Source organism: Mizuhopecten yessoensis, unplaced genomic scaffold (genome assembly GCF_002113885.1).
Source record: "Mizuhopecten yessoensis strain PY_sf001 unplaced genomic scaffold, ASM211388v2 scaffold5303, whole genome shotgun sequence".
Taxonomy (NCBI): domain Eukaryota; kingdom Metazoa; phylum Mollusca; class Bivalvia; order Pectinida; family Pectinidae; genus Mizuhopecten; species Mizuhopecten yessoensis.
Genome location: NW_018405981.1, coordinates 9,037 through 20,897, shown reverse-complemented (window position 1 = coordinate 20,897; position 11,861 = coordinate 9,037). Strand labels below are relative to the sequence as shown.

General features: G+C 39.0%; 1 long non-coding RNA gene across 1 annotated transcript; it reads left to right on the top strand.

Moving 5' to 3' along the window:
* Nucleotides 1-7,439: 7,439 nt before the first annotated feature.
* On the top strand, nucleotides 7,440-11,669 carry LOC110450539. The gene is made up of 3 exons (XR_002462985.1): nucleotides 7,440-7,502; nucleotides 11,216-11,292; nucleotides 11,589-11,669. It is a non-coding gene; the product is annotated as an uncharacterized LOC110450539 (long non-coding RNA).
* The last annotated feature ends 192 nt before the right edge of the window (nucleotides 11,670-11,861 follow it).

Here is an 11,861-nt window from a genome sequence, read left to right as displayed (position 1 = left end):
TAGCCGTTAATAATAATACCAGAGGTCAAGACACATGCTAGCCGTTAATAATAATTCCAGATGTCAAGACACATGCTTGTTGTCAATACTAACACCAGATGTCAGACACATGCTAGTTGTCAATATTTTTTATAGAGTTCAGACACTTTCTAGCTGCTCAAGCATGAATGTGTGCTGATACATGTATACTAATAATAATTCGAGGTTCCTATATACCCCTTTATCACAACCTAGTTCGTAGGACGTCTCAAAGCGGTTCACAAATTATTATATGTGGTTATAGGGCCTTTGCAACCAGCCAGTATCTTGCTCAACTCCCTTGGGAGCATACAGCCGGAGCTGCCATTTCGGCGCTAACAGCTAGGATTCAATAGTTATAGCACTGCCCAACCACGTACTCATTTACAGCTGAGTAGACTGGAACAAGCGGAGTAAGTATCTTGCTCAAAGATACAACACAGTGCCGTGCCGTGGCCTGAACACGCAGCCTTTAGGTCACGAGCCCGGCGTCCTTCCACTAGTCTACCGTGTATCCTCTTCGGCTACTGCCATCCGGTCATGTAAATGAAAAAGGATATAATTTTTGTTTATAACTAGCAAAAGGTTTTATAACAAAATAAACATGTTTTGGCATGATTATTTCTAAGCAACTGAATAACACATTAGATAATGTGGCAGAGGATATCCGAATGGTATTATAAAGTGGCGGATCCAGAGACCTATCTAAGGGGGGTTCCAAATTTCCTAGGGGGGTTTCCAAGTGGGACAAAATTGAGGAAAATGGTGAAAATACATGATTTTTAAAGAAACTTCTCAGGCTGGGGGGGTTTCCTGAAGCCCAATAAACCCCTCTGGATCCGCCACTGTAATATAAGTATGTGAGATTGTAATATAGAACGGGAACGACTGTCCTAATGATATAGTTACACGTTCCAAGGGAGACAACTCTGGTAAGTAAATATTTATATCTCATAGTATGGACACGATATACGATATGTTAAAGAACATTTAGTGTGGGGTGTTGGTAGGACGTTTGCTTACATTGAACGACACACTAGAGACATGAAAGCTAGTGGTACAACGGTGGAAGTGAATAACCAAATGATAAATTACGTTTTGAACTTTGAATTTCTAAACACAGAACACATAAATTTACATGTAGTATTTAAAAAAACCCAAAAGTGTATCTTTTAATTATTACAAGCAGCTGAACCGGTGAAGTCAATAATACTTACAGGTTAGAAATCCACTTGACTCGGGTGGACATATGAAAAACTAGAAATACATTTTCTTTAATATAGGTGAACAAATGCGAAAGAAAAGATTCAAGGAGATTTTCAACTCAAAACAGTATTAAGTAGAAAATAGACAAGTGTTGTGGATGGCTTCCTTTAAGGACTCAAACAATATGTGAAAGGCGCTGAATCCAAAGACCTACACCTACTTGTAATACAATGCATCATATACTTTAAAAACGAAATGAATTCCACAAAGTCTTCCTGAAAATGTCTGTTTCAGATTTCCGCATGTGTAATGAAATACCTTCATGATGACAGTACAATGCAAGGCATGAAGATGGTTTTACTTAAAAATAAATACGAAGCTAGTTTAGAGATGTAGTTTTTGAAAAACTGTAACTGATAAAATAGTGGGGAGCCGAGTGTAATGCGAGGGATGTCGTTCTCACTGAGGTAAAGGTATCATATTCACTAGTAGATATCATTCAATTCACCAAATAATTATAAAAGTCTGAAATACGAAGATTAATCAACGTTTGACTATTTTAAACATATTCAAACTTGTTATAAAATATTCTTTTTAACCATATAGCCACTGTTTCACAATACCAAAACAATAGGTGCAGCTACACGTAAAGACACTACAACAAAATAATTGAGGATACGCTTTGTGTTTTATCAGATTTCTCCAAAATATACCAATTTGAAGTTATATTTCCATACGAATAGTGGCCGTAAAATTGGTTCAACTGAATAATTAACATTGCGTTTTAAACATCAACTGTTTTGAAACCTATTGCATAGTAGCTGGCTCTTCATTGGATAATTAATCAACATATTACTCGACCCTCCGAACCAAAGATATAGACATAATGAACTTATCTTTCTGAAAACGGTACTGATGTTTGTTCACTAAAACTAATGGTTTGGGGGAAACGTTCACTGTACATGTGCCGTAGAATTGGGAACTTTTACATTGCGCTTTTATACACATCGATTGTTATGAAATTCATTCGCAAATAGCTTTTGATGAAGATTTCCTCTATAGCCTCTATGTTCAATATCGAATGAAACCGCAGTATATTTTGTGCACTGATGCTATAATGTTCAAGTTGACCGACATGTCAGACGGTCATCGTGGATTTTGGGTCCGCTGGAAACATAACAACACCATTGTCATCTTAGGATGATTCCTGAGAAGTTTCCAATAAATCATGTACATGTGCAGTTTGAGACTAGAAGTTCAAAGCGTTAAAGTTTTGCGGACAGCTCATGACAACAAACGAAGAACGACATCGATATGGCTATAGGTCATCCTGGCTGACCTAAACATAATCACTGATAAACTGACCGTCACTTTAGTTTATGCACCACCATTGATCATACACACATGTATACACTTAGACAGGTCAAGCTTAAATGTACTGACCATTTAAACCGCCATGGTCAGTACTAGTGTACAAGAGAGCTAGTCACGCTTACATTCGTGTGCGATCAGTAACCCTAGCCTGGAGCTGGTCAAGCGGTGAACGTAACGATAAATGGACAGGATCCCAACACACTAACAGGTATGTAAACAATGGCGGGCTTAGCGGCCTTCAACACCCTCAGCCTCGGAATATTCTCTTAACACCGAGTATTTCCTCCTTTTTTGCATTTGAAGAATAGAAGACCCCCCCNGCTAGGAAGTCTGAGGTGGCATCCGGGGGATCCCTTCAACTGTAATGTAATAATGTAATACATTTACACGGATAAGCCATGTATTCCCTTTTCTCCTATGATTTTGTTTTGTGAATAAGATAACAGCAACTTCAATGTTTACAAGAGCAAGCTTAAGTCTGAGTCAGATGAGGCCGTACATATATGTATCAGACATGTGTATATAACACACACACGCCTACGTGAACAAGCTACCCAGGGAAACGTAAACACTGGTAAATTGGATATCAACTGAAAGATAAGATAATCTGCATGTAAGATATTGTTGTTGACAAACTGTCATCTCTGCGATGTTATGCTTCATCGGTCGTCTAGAACCAAGGAAAGGCAAAATAAAACAAGGCCCGCAACTCAAGCTACATGTAGATTCTCCTCTTGGTAAGGTACGTCTAGCTACAGATACACAGGAACAGTTCGAGAGGTCGAGGGACACAAACATATCAAGGTACAAAGATATTGGGCACAGAGTGATTGAAATACAAAGAGTTCGAGGTACAGATAGACCGGGGAACAATGAGATCGAAATACAGAATGGTCAAGTCATAAAGGTGTTGGCGTATTGAGAAGTCGTGGTACAAAGCAATCGGAACAGAGCAAAGAAAGGTTCAGGAAAGTCGGGATACAAAGAGTTCGGCGTATAGAGAGGTTTTGGTATAGAGAGGTTTTGGTATAAAGAAGTTTTGGTATAGAGAGGTTGCAGTAAAGATATGTCGGACCACCCATGGGTGATCGGGTGGTGAAGTGGAAGCCGGGGCCGATCTCCCGATCGGACATGAAAAGTTATGGAGTCGCCTGCCCGACCACGTACAGGTCCGGGTACTCCGATTTACTCCCACACTAAGACCCCCCCCCCCCCCCCCCCCCCCCCCCNGAGTGATTGATATATAATTTGAAATAACTTGTTTTATAATTGCAATCGATATCGTATTATATGGAGGGTTGGGCAGAGATGTTGGTGTGTGGATACATCGATGTAGAGAGAGAGATCAGGTACAGACAGGTCGGAGAACACAGAGGTCGGGATACTGAGATGTCCGAGTACAGATATATCGGGATACGGAGATGTCCGTGTACAGATATATCGGGATACTGAGATGTCCGAGTACAGATATATCGGAATACTGAGATGTCCGAGTACAGATATATCGGGATACTGAGATGTCCGAGTACAGATATATCGGGATACTGAGATGTCCGAGTACAGATATATCGGGCTACTGAGATGTCCATGTACAGATATATCGAGATACTGAGATGTCCGAGTACAGATATATAGGGATACTGAGATGTCCGAGTACAGATATATCGGGATACTGAGGTTTCCGAGTACAGATATATCGGGATACTGAGATATCCGAGTACAGATGTATCGGGATACTGAGATGTCCATGTACAGATATATCGAGATACTGAGATGTCCGAGTACAGATATATCAGAGATACTGAGATGTCCGAGTACAGATGTATCGGGATACTGAGATGTCCATGGACAGATATATCGAGATACTGAGATGTCGGAGTACAGATATATCGGGATACTGAGATGTCCGAGTACAGATATATAGAGATACTGAGATGTCCGAGTACAGATATATTAAGATACTGAGATGTCCGAGTACAGGTTTATCGGGATACTGAGATGTCCGAGTACAGATATATCGGGATACTGAGGTTTCCGAGTACAGATATATCGGGATACTGAGGTTTCCGAGTACAGATATATCGGGATACTGAGATGTCCCAGTACAAATATATCGAGGTACTGAGATGTCCGAGTACAGGTATATCGGGATACTGAGAGGTCGGAGTACAGATATATCGGGATACTGAGATGGCCGAGGACAGATATATCGGGATACTGAGATGTCCGAAGATGTCCGAGTACAGGTATATCGGGATACTGAGATGTCCGAGGACAAATATATCGAGATACTGAGATGTCCGAGTACAGATATATCAAGATACTGAAATGTCCGAGTACAGGTATATCGGGATACTGAGATGTCGGAGTACAGATATATCGGGATACTGAGATGTCCGAGTACAAATATATCGAGATACTGAGATGTCCGAGTACAGATATATCGGGATACTGAGATGTCCGAGTACAGATATATCGGGATACTGAGATGTCCGAGTACAGATATATCGGGATACTGAGATGTCCGAGTACAGATATATCGGGATACTGAGATGTCCGAGTACAGATATATCGGGATACTGAGATGTCCGAGTACAGATATATCGGGATACTGAGATGTCCGAGTACAGATATATCGGGATACTGAGATGTCCGAGTACAGATATATCGGGATACTGAGATGTCCGAGTACAGATATATCGGGATACTGAGATGTCCGAGTACAGATATATCGGGATACTGAGATGTCCGAGTACAGATATATCGGGATACTGATATGTCCGAGTACAGATATATCGAGATTCTAAGATGTCCGAGTACAGATATATCAAGATACTGAGATGTCCGAGTACAGATATATCGGGATACATATATGTTCGAGTACAGATATATCGAGATACTGAGATGTCCGAGTACAGATACATCGGGATACTGAGATGTCCGAGTACAGATATATCGGGATACATATATGTTCGAGTACAGATATATCGAGATACTGAGATGTCCGAGTACAGATAGATCGGGATACATATATGTTCGCGTACAGATATATCGAGATACTTAGATGTCCGATTACAGATATATCGGGATACTGATATGTCCGAGTACAGATATATCAAGATACTGAGATGTCCGAGTACAGATATATCGGGATACTGAGATTTCTATGTACAGATATATCGGGATACTGTGATGTCCGAGTACAGATATATCGGGATACTGAGATGTCCCAGTACAGATATATCGGGATACTGAGATGTGCGATTAAAAATATATCGAGATACTGAGATGTCCGAGTACAGATGTATCGGGATACTGAGATGTCCGAGTACAAATATATCGGGATACTGAGATGTCCGAGTACAGATATAGCAGGATACTGAGATGTCTGAGTACAGATATATCGGGATACTGAGATGTCCGAGTACGGATATATCGGGATACTGAGATTTCCGAGTACAGATATATCGAGATACTGAGATGTCCGAGTACAGATATATCGAGATACTTAGATGTCCGATTACAGATATATCGGGATACTGAGATGTCCGAGTACAGATATATCGGGATACTGAGATTTCCGAGTACAGATATATCGGGATACTGAGATGTCCGAGTACAGATATATCGAGATACTGAGATGTCCAAGTACAGATATATCGGGATACTGAGATGTCCAAGTACAGATATATCGGGATACTGAAATGTCCGAGTACAGATATATCGAGATACTGAGATGTCGGAGTACAGATATATCGGGATACTGAGATGTCCGAGTACAGATATATCGGGATACTGAGATGTCCGAGTACAGATGTATCGGGATACCGAGATGTCCGAGTACACATATATATCGGGATACTGAGATGTCCGAGTACAGATGTATCGGGATACTGAGATGTCCGAGTACAGATGTATCGGGTTACTGAGATGTCCGAGTACAGATATATCGGGATACTGAGATGTCCGAGTACAAATATATAGGGATACATATATATGATTGTGCAAAGAGATCTCAAAGGTTAAGACAAACATCACAAACCGGAAGTAGGTTGTGTAATTTATGGTTTTATTATATGTATTTAGTTATACCCTCGTATACCACTGTACCTATAACACGTTTTCTGTTGTACAGTACCCTCGTATACCACTGTACCTAATACACGTTTTCTGTTATACAGTACCCTCGTATACCACTGTACCTATAACACGTTTTCTGTTATACAGTACCCTCGTATACCACTGTACCTATAACACGTTTTCTGTTGTACAGTACCCTCGTATACCACTGTACCTATAACACGTTTTCTGTTATACAGTACCGTCGTATACCACTGTACTTAATACACGTTTTCTGTTATACAGTACCCTCGTATACCACTGTACCTATAACACGTTTTCTGTTGTACAGTACTTTGTATACCACTGTACCTATAACATGTTTTCTGTTGTACAGTACCCTCGTATACCACTGTACCTATAACACGTTTTCTGTTGTACATCACCCTCGTATACCACTGTACCTATAACACGTTTTCTGTTATACAGGACCCTCGTATACCACTGTACCTATAACACGTTTGCTGTTATACAGTTCCCTCGTATACCACTGTACCTATAACACGTTTTATGTTATACAGTACCACGTGTGGTATATAACTCATATTTATCTAACAGTCTGCGTGTTTATACAATGATCTGAGGGTGGAATAACACAGCGTATTGTGGTAGAAATATATCATTCCAAGCTGTTATATGATATGGGCCTGAAAGTGTACACAGCACATGCATATGCATAAAATTGCTACAAATAGATTCGTCTACACATGCTTCATATATAAGGCTGCTGGAGTTGTCAGTTATAACCGCCAGGATTGTGTTGAACGGAAATATACGTGTGGCAGGTAGGTGTCCTGTTCTTATAAACATGTGGGTAACTCACCGTTGTCGACGTCATACCTTTTATATCACTATGATAGGTTACTACAAAAGTATTCATGACACTTTCTTTGTTTATTCACATGCTGAGAATATTTAATGTACAATGTACGCATACCTTACGCAATGTCTAATAAAATATATACATTTTTGTGACATGTATGTGATTATCCATTGTTCTGATTTTGCTAATGAATTATTTTATCTTTATTAATATGAAATGTATTGTAATCTTTATTTGGAGGAAATAAAGATAATAATAATAATAATAATAATAATAATAATAATAATAATAATAATAATAAGTCTATGACTTCTATTGACGATCTACTGGTGCTATATGTAGTACTCTGGTATTTCACGCCGGACGGTTTCTGTAAAACATAAGATATCCCTTAACCAGTTTTTTTAAGACTCGAACAAGTTTTATTCCGTATGCAAATCTGCAATGGAAAATAAAAGAAGGGGTTTACAAGTATTTCTATGCCATCTTCAGAAAAACAGAAAAACGAATCTTGACCATTCTTTGTAATTTCACTTAAAATTCAGGCAACTATTTCTGATGTGCGAAAACATTATGTATTTATTCATTTATTTGAAAATAATAATAATAATTATAAATAAGCCAATACGAGGTTTACTTTTGATAACATTCTACTGCTTTTTCTATTATAACAAGAAAGTCCATTTGTTATTTTCACACGAAACCTTGAAGTTACAAGGGGCTTGGTAATGTGACGTCACAAAAGCACTTAAGTTGTTGAAATGTCCTATACAGAATTCGTCGTCTCTTCTTTTTGGTTGTTTAGGGGAGAGGGGTAACTTCTTCACGACAAGCTCATCACTTAATATAGAAAACGAATAAAAAACTAAATATATGAAATCTGTCACAGGGCTACCAAGTTTGTTTAAATGTTTGACCTTCAATCATATTCAAGGTCACAAGGAGCAAATATGTTCAAAATATTTAAACAACTTGTTCTGAATAACCAAAAGACTCAGGATGTTGATATTTAGTCAGTAGCATGCTGGGATCAAGGACTACCATGTTCGTTAAAGTGAATGACTTTGACTTATATTCAAACTCACAGGAATCAAATTTGTTTAAAATCTTTAAACGACCTCTTCTGAATAACCATAGGTCCCAGGATGTTGATACTTTGCAAATTGCATCCTGAGATGAAAGGCTATAAAATTTGTTCAACATAATGACTTTGTTCGACTTTCAATCACAGGGGTGGAATGTTTAAAATAAATAAATAATGGGTCTTTTGAATGAATTTTTATCATAAATACTGATATTTTACCTGTAGCTTTATTTTAGATAACTTTTAAAGTTACAAGTGTGAGATTTATACCAGGTGAGCGATGCAGGCCCATTGGGCCTCTTGTTCGAATTTGACCTGCGTTAGGAATAAACAATCTTCTTCCGAAAATAACGTAAAACTGTTTGTTTCACAAAAAGGTAGTTGCGACCTACTTTTCATAACTTCATATACATTTAAATATAATGTTTTAAAAAATGACCCGAGTCCATATTGATCGTAAAAACTACCCTAGATCATTACGACACCATTCTATAACCAATATTTTGAAAAAGCCCCCACTTTTCTTTATGAAAATGGAACCCATGAATTATTGCACTTTACCATATTGAATTGTCACAAAAATGGTCCCAGGCCAATATAAAACGTTGAAAATGGGAACCAGAAAATATATTCAACGAATTTCTCAATTTGATGACATGTAGGCTGCATTTTGAAAACTATGTGTCTGTGATCGAAGGCACCCAGCACAGCATTCCGCCCGGTCACATTAGACTGACAACAGGTGAACCAGTTGTTGCCATTCCAGTCCAATGGACTACACAGAATTGTATATAACATAATGTTAAACCATAACTATATTTATTCCTCAGTCCACGTTAAATGATCCACACACCTGATGTAGTCTCGCCAATGCAGAGAAATTAGATTTTTTCATCCGTAGAGTAGTATTGAACCCAGTCGTCTTTCCCGTCTTTTAATGAGAAACAGGTATGCGACTGCTCCTGGTATACCTGTATCTCATTAACAGACGGGAAAGACGACTGGGTTCAATACTAATCAAATAACCGGTTTTTGACCTCTATATCATATAGAAAAGTCACTTATGCAATCGAAAGATTAAGCACAGAAAACCTGCTGATGTGTATACAGTCTCTTAACCGCAAGTTATACACTACATGTATATGCATCTTATTATACATTTACCAGGTGTTTACTGCAGAGTGCCTGCCCCCTAAAGCATCATTGTCAGTGTAACAGTAAATTTGACAGGATGCGAAGTTGGACGTGGCTCCTCTGTAGCCTTGTTATGACAGTTACATAAGATAGGTTACCGAGAGCTTTGAATTATTAGGTTACCGAGAGCTTTGGATTATTAGGTTACCGAGAGTTTTGGATTATTAGGTTACCAAGAGCTTTGGATTATTAGGTTACCGAGAGCTTTGGATTATTGGGTTACCGAGAGCTTTGTAGTATTAGGTTACCGAGAGCTTTGTAGTATTAGGTTACCGAGAGCTTTGGATTACTAGGTTACCAAGAGCTTTGGATTTTTGGGACAAGGCAATCAAACATTGTGTAGAAGACGAATTTCCCCCTACCTACTTGCGTAGTGGATATTATAAATGTTTATATAAGGTAAATTTCATTTAAATTAACTAGATGCACATTATAAACAATGTTCATACCCTTACGACTGCTGACTTCATTTCCAATGACTGCAGAGCAAGGCGCCCCCCTTCCCCGTGACTGGATAAGTTAAGGTGCTCATTGAATGCAGAGATGCGTTCAGCCTCAACTAGACAGGCCACTTATCTAACACGTTAGGCCGCTTATCTACCACTTTAGGCCGCTAACCTGCCACTTTAGGCCGCTAATCTACAACTTTAGGCCGCTTATCTATCACTTTAGGTCGCTTATCTACCACGTTAGGCCGCTTATCTACCACTTTAGGTCGCTTATCCACCACTTTAGGCCGCTTATCTACCACTAAAGGCCGCTTATCTACCACTTTAGCCGCTAACCTGCCACTTTAGGCCGCTTACTACCACTTTAGGTCGCTTATCTACCACTTTAGTCCGCTTATCTACCACGTTAGGTCGCTATCTACCACTTTAGTCCGCTTAGCTACCACTTTAGGCCGCATACTACCACTTTAGGTCGCTTATCTACCACGTTAGGTCGCTTATCTACCACTTTAGTCCGCTTATCTACCACTTTAGGCCGCTTATCTACCACTTTAGTTCGCTTATCTACCACTTTAGGCGCTTATCTACCACTTTAAGCCGCTTATCTACCACTTTGGCCGCTTATCTATCACTTTAGGCCGCTTATCCACCACTTTAGGCCGCTTACCTACCACTTTAGGCCGCTTATCTACCACTTTAGGCCGCTTATCCACCAGTGTAGGCCGCTTACCTACCACTTTAGGCCGCTTATTTACCACTTTAGGCCGCTTATCTAGCACTTTAGGCCGCTTATCTACCATTTTAGGCTCTTACCTACCACTTTAGGCCGCTTATCTACCACTTTATTCCCGATATCAACACATTCAATACAATAGGTTATTTATGTAGACGCGTAATCTAGGTCCTACACTCATGTGTATATTATTGATATGATACAATTTTTTTCAGACGTGATGGCAACATTCGAAAGGTACGGCCATTTGGTGGGGTCAATTGACCAAGGTTCAAGTAGCACTCGGTTTTCGGTACGTACATACACAGTTGGTCATTACACGATATACAGGTGTCTCTACCGTGAAATATTGAACCGTGATAATTATATCTGTTTGTACAGTGACCGTGTTATTAACATAAAAACCCCACTTTACTCGTGGCAGTTAAGGTACATGTATAAAATGTGAAGGTTATATATCTTGAAAACTATGAAATGAATAATATGCTTGCATTGTGTAAATTCTAATTGCGCAAACTCGCACTAATATTATAAGTCATACTCATGTATATTTGTAGTAAAGTACGAAAATATTTGTCCCTTTTTAAGGTATTTTCAAGCAAGACAGGAGAAATGATTGCATCCCACCAAGTGGAATCGGAGATCCTCACACCGCATAAAAGGTTGACCTATTATTATTGAAATACAAAAACAAAACAAAAAAGAGGAAAGAAAGAGTAAAACCTAGTGATATGACATTTTCCACTACCATAAGATACACATTTCAGAAATGTTCTACTTTTTATCTGGAGCACCTCAAAATTAAATGTTGTTTGAAAGTAAAGCAAGCATCATAATCCCCCCACCCCCACCCCCCACATC